Below are 18,504 nucleotides of genomic sequence, written 5' to 3'. Positions count from 1 at the left end.
ATATTGAACTAAGACCTGGGAGTTGAAATCAGTCTGGGTCTCGACACACAAGCTTGTTGCCCGCCCAGGCCCCTCGCATGGATCATCCCGTCCCATGGTAAAATCGGGGCCAATGAATCTCTTGTCTACACTTGCACAAATCTAGGAGCTGGAGTACACGCCCAGAATAAAATTCAATGTTTGACCATGTGCTCTCATTGACATTAGCTTCTTCATGAGGAATACATGAGGTTGAAAGCGTATTGAAAAATTGATGAGAGGAGTGGGTTTTCTTTGAGCCTTACAACAGTCTCGCAAACCCATGACCTGCCCTTATACACTCACAAAAGTGAAATTCTGCCTGTTTCTTTCCAATTACTCTGCGGGCATCCAGAGTATCGTCGGTCATGGTCAAAATGATATTTCTGGGCTACTGTCAATGGCTGATACAAGTAATGCTCTCTAACAAACCTGTGAGGTCTGGAGAGAGCACTCCAGATATTCTAGAGGCCTGGATTGTAGTCAGAATGGAACAGCCTGAATTTTGCTTTTATGAAGAACGTGCAAGGCAGGATGTAACATTGTATATGTTCAGCAACACACCCTAAGAAACATGTTAAGAGGCATTGACATCAGTGAGATTCCTCAGTCATGTTAAGGCTTACTTTCTCGTGTATACAAAGCGAAACTGTGCTCTGGAACACCAAGGGCATATGAGCCTTAAACATTCACCAGCCTCAGAAATGCAGCCCCAAGATGGTTCCCACACTCTCCTCTAGATCCATTGCAGTTAACCTTGCCCAGAGCAGTTTTAACACTGTCCACATCTTCTGCCATAATATTAGCAAGGTGATGTAGTGCCAAGTCCACTCCTTCCAATCAAACTGGTTCATTAAGGCTTTCCATCTCCAATCACTTTTCCAACAGATGGGCCCTTACAGTGACCTTGACAATATCTTTATGGATTTGTTGGGGAGAACCAGCCTGGGCAATCATTGGCACTAGCCCATAGGAACCTTTTGACCATGAACTCATGACAGATTTTAGCCAATGGGAGAATAATGTTGGATCATCTTTGTGCAATTGCATGCCCTTGCGGATGGATACAACCCACTGCTCTCACCATCTCCCTAATCACCCTCCCGGTCTTACGAAACGCTACACCAAAATCTACCTCTGCAGCAGCTCTTGATTTATTTGAAGAAGCTTCAAGCACTGCTTTAAAGTCTCTTTGCTTTCGTCCATTCGCTCTCCTTCACTTTGCAGTTAGCTTAACATGGTGCTGCCTCGTAAAGGAGTAGACGGCAGAATCTAACCTCAGTTTGTTTATAACTGGTCGCAGGCGTTGTTGCCTTCAGCTGATCACTCGGTGCAGAGACAATCAGCCAGTCAGACTTGGCAGTCGCCCTTTGTGGTCGGGTCAGACTCATGCCGAAGACAGCTAAGAACTGTCCTCTGATGAAGGTTGCTGGCCAATGATCTGAAGTTTTCCAGCAACATCAAACAGTACAATTGGAAGCAAAAGTACATGCAAAACTATTCGCAAGTCCACGGTCAATTATGCTGCCATGAATCCCTTTACCAATTGGTGAACTTTGGAAATGAAACATACAGGGCAACTGGCTGAGGGATTTTTACCTTCTCTGAAGCTCTGGACCTGACATATTCCAATCATCCATAAATGTACAAATGCAATGCATTTTAAAAGCATTAAAATGTTAATACTGTTTTAAATAGAGAGAGGAGCGATCCCATAGTTCTTTTTAATGGCAGAAACTGTATATTAAATACTTTCTGCTTCCATTTTTAATCATGTGTGTCACCTTTCACATGGCAGTGCCCTTTCTTTCGCTTCAAATGATTGAGATGAGCTGGCCACTTATTGTTAATTAGTTGTTATTAGAGAGTTGGTACTTTATAAATGAAATTTACATACGTTCTTGAAGGGTTCAGCTGAGCAATATTTAGCGAGTGTCAACTGCAGTACATCCCATTACAAAGAGAAGGGGCAAACAGGGCAACTTGAAATAGATGAATTAATCCGTAAAGAATGGGTTAGAATATTACGTATCGTTTTTCTGAACCCATCCATTAAGTAATGTTTCTAAAAAAATCTAATGGCGGCTATACAATGTGCTAGCTATGCTCTTTCAACCCAAGGTTTTAAAGATCACACCTCTTACATGAAAAGCAACCAAGTTTGATGAGTAGGTAGCCTAATTTGGCTAGTTAGAAGGAAGAAAGAACTTGCGTCTATATAGCACCTTTCACGTCCTCAAGATGTCCCAAAGCGCTTCACAGCCAGCTAGGTACTTTTTTTCAAATTGTCGTTACCGTTGTAATGTAGGTAAATATGGCAGACAGTTTGCGCATAGCTGAAGAGTCTAGAACTAGGGGGCATAGTCTCAGGATAAGGGGCCGGCCATTCAAGACTGAGATGAGGAGGAATTTCTTCGCTCAGAGGGTTGTGAATCTTTGGAATTCTCTACCCGAAGGGCTGTGGATGCTGAGTCATTGAGTATATTCAAGGCTGAGATAGAGAGATTTTTGGACTCTAGGGGAATCAAGGAATATGGGGATTGGGCGGAAAGTGGATTTGAGGTCGAAGATCAGCTGTGGTCTTATTGAATGACGAAGCATGCTCGAAGGGCCGTACGGCCTACTCCTGCTCCTAATTCTTATGTTCTTATATTCTAAGTCCCACAAACAACAATGAGATAAATGACCAGGTAATCTGTTTTTTAGTGATGTTGGTTGAGGGATAATATTGGCCAGGATATTGGAGAACTCCCCTGCTCTTTTCGAATAGTGCCATGGGATTTTTAATATCCACCTGAGAGGTAAGCCGGGGCATCAGTTTAACATCTCATCCGACAGAAAACCAGAGCATTACAGATGCATCTGCGTAGAACCAGACTGTTGTTAATGACCAGCAGGGAACATTTGATCAATTATTGACAATGTTTTCCGTGTACAATTACACATGTAAACCCCATTAGTCAGCCACAGTATTGCATTTCGTTACCCTTTTGAATTTCAATGGAATTTAAAACTGCCGGTGCAATTGCTGTTGTCGATTTTCAAATTAAGCTGGCAACAGTGGATATATGAGAGTACAATGGGATGTAATTGAAGACAGACAGCTTGATTAAAGGACTAGACTGCAGGCCAGGTCTTTGAATCAGAAGGTTGTCCTCAATTACAACCTACAGTATGACCATAAGGTTCATTGTTAAGATTCCTTTACATTCTAAGAAAGCACAGCACATAAAATAAATTCTGTATTTTTGATCATGTTTAGTCTCCCCTCTGGTTTCCCCAGGCCGTGCAATCACTGCAACTGAGGCCAATTGGGTGACCTCCCCAGGTCTCTGAATCACCTGCGACAAGGCAGACAAGATTAGCCCATGGTTGACTTTTCTGTTAACATTTTTTCTCTTCCTGTAGGGAGGTGCTTGCCACCCATTTAATGTTTTCTCACTGTGACATGGCTACGGTCAGGAACGTACTGTGTGGTAACAGCATGTCGATGCTCCTAGTGTTGTATTGTTTTTATGTTGTGTTCTTGTCAGGGGGTCTAATAACCCAGGATTGAATGACAACAACAACAACTACTTGCATTTATATAGCGCCTTTAACGTAGTGAAACGTCTCAAGGTGCTTCACAGCAATGTAATCAGGCAAAAATTGACACCGAGCCGAAGGAAGAGATATCAGGACTAAAAACTTGGTCAAACAAAGGAAAGCAATGAGATTTATTATGGTTTAAAACAGCTTTACATACAGTTGTCTGCTTCTACCAACAGGTTTTGCAGACTGACTGGCCCCGATATTTACGGGAAGGTGGAGGGAGTGGGGGGGGGGGGGTGGGGGGGGGAGGTTTATCGGCTGGGAAACCCAGAGGTACGGGTTTGTTCCTAAAAGTTCGAAAGCAACACCAGAGGAAAAATCAAAGGTTGGTCCTTGGCTTTTGGCATTTTTCATTTTAGTTGTTTGCGGTTCAGCTATTCTCCAGATTATTACGATTTCCCAGAGGTCCTGATTAATACTTTTGGATTCCATTTCCCGGCCTCAGTCAGTCAGATTGAGAGGCTGTCTGGCTGTCGGGACAGTAGGCCTGCAGCACCAGGCCACAGCCAGGGAGTGGAGAGGAGAGGAGAGAGGGAGGGAGGAATCATGGATCGACGGGAGTACATCAGAGAGATTGGTCGGGGGTCAAAGAGTTCGCGGGGGAGGGGTAGGCCAATCACGAGGCGGGGTCCAATCATGGGAGTGGGGGGTCCGATCGCTGGGTGTCAGCCGATCGCAGTGGGGGGGGGGGGGGGGGGGGGTGGTCTGATCGTGGGGGGGAGGGGTCCAATTTCAGGTGTCCGATTGCAGGGTTGGAAGCAGGTTTGCTTGGTGGGCCGGGTGAAATTGCTGGAAAGACACTTCCCTGCTGCATCCAGCCATTCTCGCCTCTCTTCAGCTGCCGTGATCCCTGAGGCTTGAGAAACCCGGCTGAGGGTTAAAATTACCCACACTGCCTCTGGATCTGACCAGTTGCTGAACTGAAACACTGATACAGTACTGACCAGTATTACGGGAATGGCTCTAAATTCCAATACTCAAATTGAAATATCATTACAACTCACTTCAGAACAACTTTATAACTAAAAGGTTTCCTTATCTTCCCATTACGTGCATTAGTGACAAATGGTACAATGCAACTATATTGTGATACGGAGTTTTCTTGGGACTAATAATAATCTACACATAATTGTTCCTTGAAACGTTAGCATTTTCACCATGTGCTCTGTGCTGTATTGACACTAGAACTATAATTTACACTAGAACACTAGCTCTTCACCCCAGTGAAGTGCTGAACCCATGTGTGTACGTACAGACACACACGCACACCCACACACACGCGCGCACACCCATCCGCACACATACATACAGACACACACGCACACCCACACACACGCGCGCACACCCATCCACACACATACATACACACACGCACACCCACACACACGCGCGCACACCCATCCACACACATACATACACACACGCGCGCACACCCATCCGCACACATACATACAGACACACACGCACACCCACACACACGCGCGCACACCCATCCACACACATACATACAGACACACACGCACACCCACACACACGCGCGCACACCCATCCGCACACATACATACACACACGCGCGCACACCCATCCACACACCACCCCCCCATTCACACACACCCACGCACCAACCTCCCCACACATCCCCCACACACACACACACCCACATTCCCCCCCAACACACACACCCACTAACCAACTTTCCCACTCACCCCTCCACACCCACACACACCCCTCGACACACACACATACTCACACACACACACACCCACAACCACACCCACGCACACACTCGCACGCACCCACACACACACCCACACACCCACTTACCCACACACACAAACGTAGAGCTCCCGTACCAATGGTAAAAATTAAATGTTAGATGTGCACAGGTAAGTTTAAAACATGTCCCAGAGGTCCAAAGCGCTGACAATCTTGTAGCCAGTCCTGGTAATGACAACTTTGGCACTCCAGGAGTGGGGGGACTTGAGCTCATGTCAGCAGGATATTTTAAATAATACAGGTTGTCCCTACTGCTGGGAAAGTCTTTTTTGGAAATCGCAACCAACCATGAGTGGCCATTCCCTCCCCCTTCATTGCCCCACCCCCACCCCAAGCCCAAACCTGACCTTGAGGCCAGCTGGTGGGGAGTTGAGGGCATGGTCACTGTAGGGAGGGCAGGGATTTTGGAAAGGGATCTCCCATCAGTTTTCTCACAAGGAAACCCTTTGAAGAAATTTCCTCCCCTGCCAATGACTGTTGCCTCTGCTCCTGTGACCCTGCCTGCAAATCCCAGTAACATCTTCTCAACATTACCAACCCACACACGTTATAGGGATGTTCAACCATTTTCCTCAGAAGGTTTATTATTGAAGGGCTATTCTTCAGTTAATTTGAGCTTGGCAGGGGTTAAAAATCTTCTCTGCAACATGAAGCTGGGGGTGAGGGATAAGAGATGCTTATATAAAAGTCAGACGTCCTGGTTTGTGGAATGTTGTCCGTTGTCTGATCAAACAAAGGGCTAGTTAAGGCGTTCCTGTGAACTATTCACGTACATTGTATTGGGATAGCCCTATTCATTTTGGAAACAGCAGTAATCATTTGTCAGGGCCCTCCACCAGGGGCGGGGAGAGGGGGCAGGCAGTAGTCAGTTTGATTGTCAGTCCGACAGGCAAACCCTTGGATAGGAAAAGGGTCAGAGGTCAAGGCCTCAGTTTCCTGTCCAGAAAGGGAGCAATAGAACAAGGCAAGCTGAGAGAGGCAACCAAGCCCAGACCATGTCTTGGTCCAGTTCAGTGATATGGTCGGCCAAAAGAATATGCTACTTCAGTCACTAACAGGGACTGTGTTGCTTGGTTTTACTATTTTCTTTATCACAAGGAAGGGCTGAAATTAAGTGAAAACAAGGTGAGATTTGCTATATCTGTTACTCCGTATGTTTACTTCCTGACTAAAATGAAACATCTTATTGATTCAAATTTAGCCTCGTCTCACTAAAGTTTGAACCATCTGCCTCTCGAAAGATTGGAGAAGCGCACTGGAAGGGCATGTGTGAGTTTATGGTAACCAGTTCCTATAATAAGGTGATTCCATTGTTATGCCCCATCCCCCCTAATCATGCTATGGTGTAACTAGGTATTAAACAGTACAGGCAAACTCCTGACAATTAGGGATGCAAGATCTGTTTATAGGCAAGTCTAGTGACTTTGAACATGAGAAAATATCCAGGCCAGACCTGAGATTTGGATCCCCCTCAACTCCACTTTTCTGATATTCACCATTCCTACCAATTGCCAGCCTTGGCTCAGTGGTACCACTCTCGCCTCTGAGTCAGGTGAATTGTAGGTCCAAACCACTATCTAGGCTGACACTTCAGTGCAGTACTAAGGGAGTGCTGCACTGTGGGAGGTGCCGTCCTTCAGATGAGACATTAAACTGAGGCCCCAGATGCCCCCTCAGGTTTATCTAAAAGATCCCATGGACTATTCAAAGAAGGGTGTTGTCCCGATGTCCTGACCAATATTTATCCCACAACCAACACCATCAAAAATAGATTAGCAGGTCCTTTATCTCATTGCTGTTTGTGGGACCTTGCTGTGTGGACTGCTGTGCGGATTGGAGGACTGCTAACGTTGAACTATTGTTTAAAAAGGGAGCGAGGGATAGACCGAGTAATTACAGGCCAGCCAGTCCAACCTCAGTGGTGGGCAAATTATTGGAATCAATTCTGAGGGACAGGATAAACTGTCACTTAGAAAGGCACGGAGTAATCAAGGACAGTCAACATGGATTTTTTCCGGAAAGGTCATGTCTGACTAACTTGATTGAATTTTTTGAGGAGGTAACAAGGAGGGTCGATGAGGGTAGTGCATTTGATGCAGTCTACATGGATATTAGCAAGGCTTTTGACAAGGTCCCACATGGCAGACTGGTCAAAAAAGTACAAGCCCATGGGATCCAAGGGAGAGTGGCAAGTTGGATCCAAAATTGGCTCAGTGGCAAGAAGCAAAGGGTAATGGTCGATGGGTGTTTTTGTGACTGGAAGGCTGTTTTCAGTGGAGTTCCGCAGGGCTCAGTACTAGGTCCCTTGCTTTTTGTGATATATATTAATGATTTGGACTTAAATGTAAGGGGCATGATTAAGAAGTTTACAGATGATACAAAAATTGGCTGTGTGGCCAATTGGCCAATGACATAGGTAGGACTAAGAAAGAGGTTCTGCTGAGGGAGTTTGAGCAGCTAGGGACTAAATTAAAAAGCAGAACCACAAAGGTGATAATCTCCGGATTATTACCTGAGCCACGAGCAAATTGGCATAGGGTAAATCAGATCAGAGAGATGAATGTGTGGCTCAAAGATTGGTGTGGGAGAAGTGGGTTTCGATTCATGGGGCACTGGCACCAGTACTGGGGAAAGAGGGAGCTGTTCCGTTGGGACGGGCTTCACCTGAACCATGCTGGGACCAGTGTTCTGGCAAACTGAATAACTAGGGCGGTAGAGAAGGCTTTAAACTAAATAGAGGGGGGGAGGCTCAGGTGGGCGAAGTTTAGATTGATAAAGAGAAAAGACAAGGAAGTAGTACAGGAAAGTGATGGGGGTAATGATAAACAGAGTGTGTCAGGAAGGGACAGAGCATACAAACATAAGAGTGCGCTAGCAAATGGGGCCGGGGTAGGAAAGAATGGTAAAAAGACAAAATTAAAGGTTCTTTATCTGAATGCGCGCAGCATTCGTATTAAGATAGATGAATTGACGGCACAAATAGAAACAAATGGGTATGATCTCGTGGCCATTACTGAGACATGGTTGCAAGGTGACCACAGTTGGGAGCTAAACATTCAGGGTTATTTAACATTTCGGAAGGATAGGAAAAAAGGTAAAGGTGGTGGGGTAGCTCTGTTGATAATGGATGAAATTGGTATAATAGTGAGAAATGATCTTGGCTCAGAAGATCAAGATGTCGAATCAATTTGGGTGGAGGTAAGAAACAGCAAGGGAAAGAAATCACTGGTGGGAGTAGTATATAGGCCTCCTAACAGTAGCTACACTGTAGGGCAAAATATAAATCAGGAAATAAGGGGGGCTTGTAAAAAAGGTAATGCAATAATCATGGGTGGTTTTAACTTTCACATAGATTGGACAAATCAAATTGGCAAAAATAGCCCTGAGGAGGAGTTTGTAGAGTGTGTTAGGGACTGTTTCTTAGACCAATGCGTCGGGGAACCAACCAGGGAACAAGCCATTTTGGATCTGGTAATGGGTAATGAAACAGGATTAATTAATGATCTCAAAGTAAAGGATCCCTTGGGAAGCAGTGATCATAATCTTAGAATAAGGGGCTACTCTTTCAAAACTGAGACGAGGAGAAACTTCTTCACTCAGAGGGTAGTAGGTCTGTGGAATTTGCTGCCCCAGGAAGCTGTGGAAGCTACATCATTAAATAAATTTAAAACAGAAATAGACAGTTTCCTAGAAGTAAAGGGAATTAGAGGTTACGGGGAGCGGGCAGGAAATTGGACATGAATTTAGATTTGAGGTTAGGATCAGATCAGCCATGATCTTATTGAATGGCGGAGCAGGCTCGAGGGGCCGAATGGCCTACTCCTGCTCCTATTTCTTATGTTCTTATAACATGATAGAATTTCACATCCAGTTTGAGAGTGAGGATCTTGGGTTGGAAACTACTGTATTAAACTTAAATAAGGATTAATTATAAAGGAATGAGGGCGGAATTGGCTAAAGTGGACTGGGTAAACAGGTTAGATGATATGATGGCGGATAAGCAGTGGCAAACATTTAAAAAGATATTTTATGACTCGCAACAAAAATATATCCCTGTGAGGAGGGAAGACTCCACAAAAAGGGTGAACCGACCATGGCTAACTAAGGAAGTCAAGAATGGTATCAGGTTAAAAGAAAAAGCATACAACATGGCAAAGATTACTGGTAAGCCCGAAGATTGGGAAAACTTCAAAAAACCAGCAAAGGATGACTAAAAGAATAATAGAGGGAGAAAATAAATTATGAGAGTAAACTAGCAAGAAATATAAAAACTGACAGTAAAAGCTTCTACAAGTATATAAAAAGGAAGAGGGTAGCTAAAGTAAACATTGGTCCCTTAGAGGATGAGACTGGGGAAATAATAATGGAAAACAAGGAAATGGCAGAGGAATTGAACAGATATTTTGTATCTGTCTTCACAGTAGTGAATAATAATACTAATAATAGTAGAAATCAAGGGGCAAAGGGGAGAGAGGAACTAAAAACAATCACTATCATTAGAGAAAAAGTACTAGGAAAATTAATGGCTGACTAAAGGCTGACAAGTCCCCTGGACCTGATGGCTTGCATCCAAGGATCTTAAAGGAAGTGGCGACAGAGATAGTGGATGCATTGGTTGTAATCTTCCAGAATTCACTAGATTCTGGAAAGGTCCCAGCGGATTGGAAAACCGCAAACGTAACACCCCTATTCAAGAAGGGAGTGAGACAGAAAGCAGGCAACTATAGACCAGTTAACCTAACATCTGTCATTGGGAAAATGCTAGAATCCATTATTAAGGAAGTAGTAGCAGGACATTTGTTGACTCATAATACAATCAAGGAGAGTCAACACGGTTTTATGAAGGGGAAATCATGTCTGACAAATTTATTAGAGTTCTTTGAGGAAGTAACGGGCAGGGTGGATAAAGGGGAACCAATGGATGCAGTATATTTGGATTTCCAAAAGGCATTCAATAAGGTGCCACATAAAAGGTTACTGCACAAGATAAGAGCTCATGGTGTTGGGAGTGATATACAGGCATGGATAGAGGATTGACTAACTAACAGAAAACAAAGAGTCGGGATAAAAGTGTCATTTTCAAAATGGCAATCTGTAACTAGTGGGGTGCCGCAGGTCATCAGTGCTGGGGCCTCAACTATTTACAATATATATCAATGACTTGGATGAAGGAACAGAGTGTCTTGTGGCTAAATTTGCTGATGATACAAAGGTGGGTGGAAAAGCAAGTTACGATGAAGACACAAAGTGTCTGCAAAGGGATATTGACAGGTTAAGCAAATGGGCAAAAATTTGGACTATTACGTGGGAAAATGTGAAGTCATCCACTTTGGGAGGAAAAATAAAAAAGCAAAATATTATTTGAATGGAGAAATACTACAAAATGCTGCAGTACAGAGGGATCTGGGTGTCCTCGTACACGAAACACAAAAGTTAACATACAGGTGCCGCAGGTAATCCGGAAGGCAAACGGAATATTGGCCTTTATTTCTAGGGGGATGGAGCATAAAAGCAGGGAAGTCATGCTACAACTGTACAGGGTGCTGGTGAGACCACACCTGGAGTATTGCGTACAGTTCTGATGCCCTATTTAAGGAAGGACATAGTTGCATTGAAGCCAGTTCAGAGAAGGTTCACTAGGTTGATTCCAGGTATGGAAGGGTTGTCTTATGAGGAAAGATTGAACTGGTTGGGTCTATACTCATTGGAGTTTAGAAGAATGAGAGGAGATCTTATTGAAACATACAAGATTCTGAGGGGACTCAATAGGGTAGATGCTGAGAGGATGTTACCCTCATGGGGGAATCTAAAACGAGGGGGCATAGTCTCAGAATAAGGGGTCGCCCTTTTAAGATGGAAATGAGGAGGAATTTCTTCTCCCAGAGGGTCGTGAATCTTTGGAATTTTTTACCCCAAAAAGCTGTGGAGGCTGAGTCATTGAATACATTTATGGGAGTCGAAGGATATGGGGAAAAGGCGGGAAAGTGGAGTTGAGGTAAATATCAGATCAGCCATGATCTCATTGAATGGCGGAGGAGGCTCGAGGGGCCAAATGGCCTACTCCTGCTCCTATCTCTTTTGGTCTTATGATCTTATGGTGTTTTGTTTTCTTACAGGGCCTTCAACAACCACAGTGACAGCAGAGGGCGATTCCTCAGAGGACCTGCCGGCCTCTGAGGGTTCACCATCACATCTTAGTGAGCCATCCACCAGCGCAGATACTCACACCTCAGTGGGTCCTAGTAGTGAGTTAGTTGGGTTGGCACCTGGTGAGTCACCACACACAAGTGAGCGCAAGCAGACACGAGTGGAAGGGGCAGCTGTGGAGAGTCTGCATCCCTGGGAGCACTCCTCTCCAGGCTCTGCTCAACTGGACGCAGATGCTGAATCCCGGGGGCCATCCTTTAAAAGGAGAATGATCGAGGGACAGCAGCACATTTGTGAGGTACTGGAACAGGTCCCACGCACACTCTCCACAATAGTGCAGAGGATGGAGGAGTCCAACTCCTGCATGAGTGGAATGGTAGCACATATACGTGAGGGAATCTCTGAGATAGTGTTGCAGGGTCGTGAGCAACTGTCTGAGATAGTGTCACACGTAACTGCTGAAATATAGACATAGAAACTTAAAAAATAGGAGCAGGAGTAGGCCATTCAACCCTTCAAGCCTGCTCTGCCATTCAATGTGATCATGGCTGATCCTCTATCTCAATACCATATTCCCGCTCTCTCCCCATACCCCTTGATGCCTTTTGTGCCTGGAAATCTATCTATCTCCTTCTTAAATATATTCAGTGACTTGGCCTCCACAGCCTTCTGTGGTACAGAATTCCACAGGTTCACCACCCTCTGAGTGAAGAAATTTCTCCTCATCTCAGTCCTAAATGTTCTACCCCGTATCCTGAGACTGTGACCCCCTCGTTCTGGACCCCCAGCCAGGGGAAACATCCTCCCTGCATCCAGTCTGTCTAGCCCTGTCAGAATTTTATGTTTCAATGAGATCCCTTCTCATTCTTCTAAACTCGAGTGAATTCAGGCCGAGTCAATCCAATCTCTCCTCATACGACAGTCCTGCCATCCCAGGAATCAGTCTGGTGAACCTTCGCTGCACTCCCTCCATGGCAAGTATATCCTTTCTTAGGTAAAGAGACCAAAACTGCGCACAATACTCCAGGTGTGGTCTCACCAAGGCCCTGTATAACTGCAGTAAGACATCCTTGCTCCTGTACTCAAATCCTCTTGCAATGTACCATTTACCTTCCTAACTACTTGCTGCACCTGCATGTTTGCGTTAAGTGACTGGTGTACAAGGACACCCAGGTCCCTTTGTATATCAATATTTCCCAATCTATCACCATTTAAATAATACTCTGTCTTTCTGTTTTTCCTTCCGAAGTGGATAACTTCACATTTATCCATATTATACTGCATCTGCCATGTATTTGCCCATTCACTCAACTTGTCTAAATCACCTTGAAGCCTCTTTGCATCCTTCTCACAACTCACGATCCCACCTAGTTTTGTGTCATCAGCAAACTTGGAAATATTACATTTGGTTCCCTCATCCAAATCATTAATATATATTGTGAATAGCTGGGGCTCAAGCACTGATCCCTGCGATACCCCACTAGTCACTGCCTGCCACCCTGAAAAAGACCCATTTATTCCTACTCCCTGTTTCCTGTCTGATAACCAATTTTCAATCCATGCCAGTATATTATCCCCAATCCCATGTACTTTAATTTTGCACACTAACCTCTTATGTGGGACTTTATCAAAGGCCTTCTGAAAATCCAAATAAACCACATCCACTGGTTCTCCCTTGTCTATTCTACCAGTTACATCCTCAAAAAACTCCAGCAGGTTTGTCAAACACGATCTCACTTTCATAAATCCATGCGGACTTTGTCTAATCCCGTTGATATTTTCTAAGTGTCCTGTTATCACATCCTTTATAACAGACTCTAGTATTTTCCCTACTACTGATGTTAGGCTAACCGGTCTGTTGTTCCCTATTCTCTCTCTCCCTCCTTTTTTAAATAGTGGGGTTACATTTGCCACCCTCCAATCTGCAGGGACTGTTCCATAATCTATAGAATTTTGGAAGATGACAACTAATGCATCCACTATTTCCATGGCTACCTCTTTTAGTACTCTGGGATGCAGATTTTCAGGCCCTGGGGATTTATCGGCTTTCAGTCCCATTAATTTCTCCAGCACTATTTTTTTATTAATACTAATTTCCTTTAATTCCTCCTTCTCACTAGTCCCTTGGTTCCCTAGCATTTCTGGGAAGTTATTTGTGTCCTCTTCCGTGAAGACAGAACCAAAGTAATTGTTTAATTGCTCTGCCATTTCCTTGTTTCCCATTATAAATTCCCCCATTTCGGACTGTAGGGGACCTACATTTGTCTTCACTAATCTTTTCCTTTTTACATACTTGTAGAAGCTTTTACAGTCCACTCTTATGTTCCTTGCAAGTTTACTCTCATACTCTACTTTTCCCCTCTTAATCAATCTTTTGGTCCTTTTTGGTTCAAGTCACATTAAATTTCTGAGATAGTATCACAGGTAAGTGCGGGAATGTCTGCAATGGAGAGAAGCCTAGCCACCGTTAAGCTTCAAGCACGGCTCACAGCTGCGTCCATTCAGGCCCTAACATCGGTCGTTCAGACGCAAGGTGAACAACATTCTGCCACCTTAATCAGGCTGACAGATACGTTAGAAGTAGCCTTCCAACGCATCACACATGTCCACCACACTGTTGTCCAGCAGGGTGGTAGGAGTGATGTGGGCCTGGCCCAGGGAGGGACAATGGTGAAAGGGGACATGGAAGTGGGGGCGCCACTCAAAGCGCCCCCACGTCTCACCCGTTGACCCCCTCTCAACCAGTACCCGCAATGCTACCTCCTCTCCAGGTGGCTGAGTCTGCCCCTGCACAGGTGCAGGTGGAGCAGTCTTTGGAGGGGTCCTCACGGGCTTCAAAACCTGCAGGGCGTAGGCCAAAAGCCATGATCTCATTAAATGGCGGAGCAGGCTCGAGGGGCCGAATGGCCTACTACTGCTCCTATCTTTTATGGTCTTATGGTTGACAATGAGGAGGAAAGCTGTGGACTGCAGGAAGATATCAATGGACTGGTCAGGTGGGCAGAAACGTGGCAAATGGAATTCAATCCCGAGCAGTGTGAGGTAATGCATTTGGGGAGGGCAAACAAGGCAAGGGAGTACACAATAAATGGGAGGATGCTGAAAGGTGTTGAGGAAGTGAGGGACTTTGGAGTGCACGTCCACAGATCTCTGAAGGTAGCAGGACAGGTAGATAAGGTGGTTAAGAAGGCATATGGAATACTTTCCTTTATTAGCTGAGGCATAGAATATAAGAGCAGGGAGGTTATGCTGGAACTGTATAAAACACTGGTTAGGCCAAAGCTTGAGTACTGCATCCCAATCTGGTCACCACATTACAGGAAGGATGTAATTGCACTAGAGAGGGCACAGAGGAGATTTACGAGGATGTTGCGAGGACTGGATAATTTTAGCTATGAGGAAAGATTGGATAGGCTGGAGTTGTTCTTTTTGGAACAGAGGAGGCTGAGATGAGATTTAATTGAGGTGTACAAAATTAAGAGGGGCCTGGATAGAGTGGATAGGGAGGACCTATTTCACTTAGCAGAGAGGTCAATAACCTGGGGGCATAGATTTAAAGTGATTGGTAAAAGGATTTGAGGGGAGCGGAGGAATTTCTTTTTTCACCCAGAGGGTGGTGGGGGTCTGGAACACACTGCCTGAAAGGGTGGTAGAGGCAGAAACTCTCAACTCATTTAAAAAGTACCTGGATGTGCACCTCAAGTGCCGTAACCTACAGGGCTACGGATCAGGTGCTGGAAAGTGGGATTAGGCTGGGCGGCTCATTTTCGGCCGGCGCGGACACGATGGGCCGAATGGCCTCCTTCTGTGCCGTAAATTTTCTATGATTCTATGACTGCTGTGTTTGCCTACATTCAGTGACTACATTTCAAAAGTACTTTACTGGCTGTGGAGTGCTTTGGAGCATCCTGAGGAAGAGAAAGGAGCTATAAATGCAAGTCTTTCCTTTCTTTATCTCATACCTGCAATGAAGAATATCATCCCCACCACCTTCTTTTATATCCTGCACACTTAAGAAAAGTAATATAATTAGACAGACTTTTAATAGTAAGCAAGACCACTGATTTACAGTTGCCCTTGAAAACATACACAGAATAATGGAACTGGAGCCTGAAAATATCACTAACACTTTCACACTCTATGACATAGATGAGATACGCCTAATTGAATCACCATAAACTGTTGGCCCTTATTTTATATTTTACATTACATGGGATAAGACAGTGTTTAATCTGACTCACCAGGTGAGATCCACTATTAAAAAATGATAATCAGTACTTGAAAAATCCTGCGTGTTCTTTCACAAGTAGCAGTCTCACTGTAAACAGGGATAACATCCATACTTTTACATGTGAAAGTTATTCATTAACTCAGAACAGAACTTTGGGTAGACTTGTTTTCGGTTGTTACATTAAGACTGTTCTGAGGTAAATGTTTGCATCAAAGGACTACATTTCTCATTCTTAAACCAATGAAACAAATTGAAGTCCACTGAAACAACTGGGTTTGCAGCTAAGTAATATTTACCCTCTAGTAACACTAAGCAAATGACGCACACAATGCTTCAGATATCAAAGGCTAGACACAGAGTAAACAAAAGAATCGAGGTATTCTTCATTCCCCCGCAAGGAATAAAGTACAGCCGTGCTTTATGTGACTGCACTCACAAAGTGCTGTCTAAAACAACAAAATGTCAGAATTTTATTCTAAAGAGGCTACTTGCAATCTAGAGTTGAAGTTTTGACATTTTACTACTCCATGCACATCATGGGAGAATGATACTGAACCGCAGTCTGGTTGATTTACAATATCTTTGAACTTTGCTGCATTGCGACCGAGTTTATTTACTCCACAATACGTGGGATGTGCTAGGTCTGTGTTGTCTCACTGGTATTATTAGTGACACACTAAAGATCCCGTTTTCTTGGTGCTCTTGCCTTCCAGATGTATGTAGAACCACATAACTTTCAAAATACTGAACCTGTCATTTGCTTCCATTCCTTTCCAGATACTTTCAAAGCCCTTCTCTCCCCCACCCCCACCTCCACCATTTTGTAGAACCAGCAGTTTTTTCAAGATTTCAAAAACTCCTTTGTGTCTTTTATGACACTTGCAACCTATATTCATCACATTCCAGGGAACAAAAATGTGAAGTGAGTGGAGCATTTTTATAACAGCCACGAGAGGGGCTCCCTGTCTGGAGCTTGTACCTCCGGCCATGCTCCCTGAGAGTGCAACTCCCCGCTGGAATTGTGGGATCATAGAACTACCCCTCAGCTATGTTGTGATGAACTGAGAGGTTATACCTATCAGGAAAGTCTGAACAGGCTGGGGGTCTTTGGAAAAGAGAAGACTGAGGGGTGACCAGATCGAGGTCTTTGAGATCATGAAATGGTTTGATAGGGTAGACGTAGAGAAAATGTTTCCACTTGTGGGGGAGTCCAAATCAAGGGGCCATAAATATAAGATAGTCATTAATAAATCCAATAAGGAATTCAGGAGAAACTTCTTTACCCAGAGAGTGATTAGAATGCGGACCTCGCTACTGCAAGTAATCGTTGTGGTGAATAGCATAGGTGCATCTAAGGGAAAGCTGGATAAACACCTGAAGGAGAAAAGAATAGAAGGTTGTGCTGATAGGGTTAGAGGAAGAGGGGTGGGAATTGGCTCGTGTGGAGCATAAACACCAGCATAGACCAGTTGGGCCAAATGTTTCTGTGCTGTAAATTCTATATGATTCTACGTTATATTGAAATGAAGTGTTGACAACACTCTCGAATCTTGTTAACATTTTTCCCTTTCCTTTCATTCTATCCCTGTGAATCACACCAATTAAAACAATCATGCTAAAAATTAATAAACTAATAAATGACACTTGGAGGTGCTGGCAATGCACAGGATGTATACATATCACACTAATTGCAAATAACTTAGAAGATGGCTGAGTACTGTGTGTGGAACTGGGATTGAATGAAATTGAGGAGAAGCCATTCCTTTTACAAGCTCACTGTGTCTTTATTCAACGATGTTCTAACGTATTGACTCTTCAAATCTCAGCCAGGAGCTGACCAACTGTATGACAAAATTATCTCCAGGTAAATATCTCTGGATAATACAAGTGAGAACCAGGCTGAATATAGAAAGTAAAGAGGAAAAGTGAAAAAGGAAATAAGAGAGGCAAAGAGAGAGTATGAGAATAGATTGGCGGCTAACATAAAAGGGAATCCAAAAGTCTTCTATAGGCATATAATTAGTAAACAGGTAGTAGGAGGAGGGGTTAGCCTGATTAGGGACCAAAAAGGAAATCTACGCATGGAGGCAGAGATATGAAATTGGCTAAGTGACAAAAAACAGAGAGTAGTGGTCAATGGTTGTTTTTTGGACTGAAGGGAGGTATACGGTGGTGTTCCCCAGGGGTCAGTACTAGGACCACTGATTTTTTTGAGGTACTAAATGAGTACTTTGCATCTGCTTTTACCAAAGAAGAAGATACTGCCAAAGTCACAGTAAAAGAGGAGGTGGTTGAGACACTGGATGGGCTAAAAATTGATAAAGAGGAGGTACTAGAAAGGCAGGCTCTACTTAAAGTAGATAAGTCACCTGGTCCAGGTGGGATGCAACCGAGGTTGCTGAGGGAAGTAAGGGTGGAAATTGCAGAGGTGCTGGCCATAATCTTCCAATCCTCCTTAGATATGGGGGTGGTGCCAGAGGACTGGAGAATTGTAAATGTTACACCCTTGTTCAAAAAAGGGTGGAAGGATAAATCTGGCAGCTACAGGCCAGTTAGTTTAACCTCAATAGTGGGGAAGCTTTAAGAAACAATAATCCGGGACAAAATTAATAGTCACTTGGACAAGAGTGGATTAATAAAGGAAAGCCAGTATGGATTTGTTAAAGGCAAATCGTGTTTATCTAACATGATTGAATATTTTGATGAGGTAACAGAGAGGGTTGATGAGGGCAATGCGGTTG

The 18,504-nt window shown here is 44.1% G+C and overlaps 1 protein-coding gene across 1 annotated transcript in view; it reads right to left on the bottom strand.

The window, feature by feature from the left end:
* Positions 1 to 18,504, bottom strand: part of LOC137332870 (2-Hydroxyacid oxidase 2-like) — a 185,319-nt gene that overhangs the window by 37,573 nt on the left and 129,242 nt on the right. The gene's annotated exons all lie outside the window — the stretch shown is intronic.

This window comes from Heptranchias perlo, chromosome 15, assembly GCF_035084215.1.
Source record: "Heptranchias perlo isolate sHepPer1 chromosome 15, sHepPer1.hap1, whole genome shotgun sequence".
Classification (NCBI taxonomy): domain Eukaryota; kingdom Metazoa; phylum Chordata; class Chondrichthyes; order Hexanchiformes; family Hexanchidae; genus Heptranchias; species Heptranchias perlo.
The sequence above is the reverse complement of the archived record's forward strand: the minus strand, read 5'-3'. Positions and strand labels throughout refer to the sequence as shown.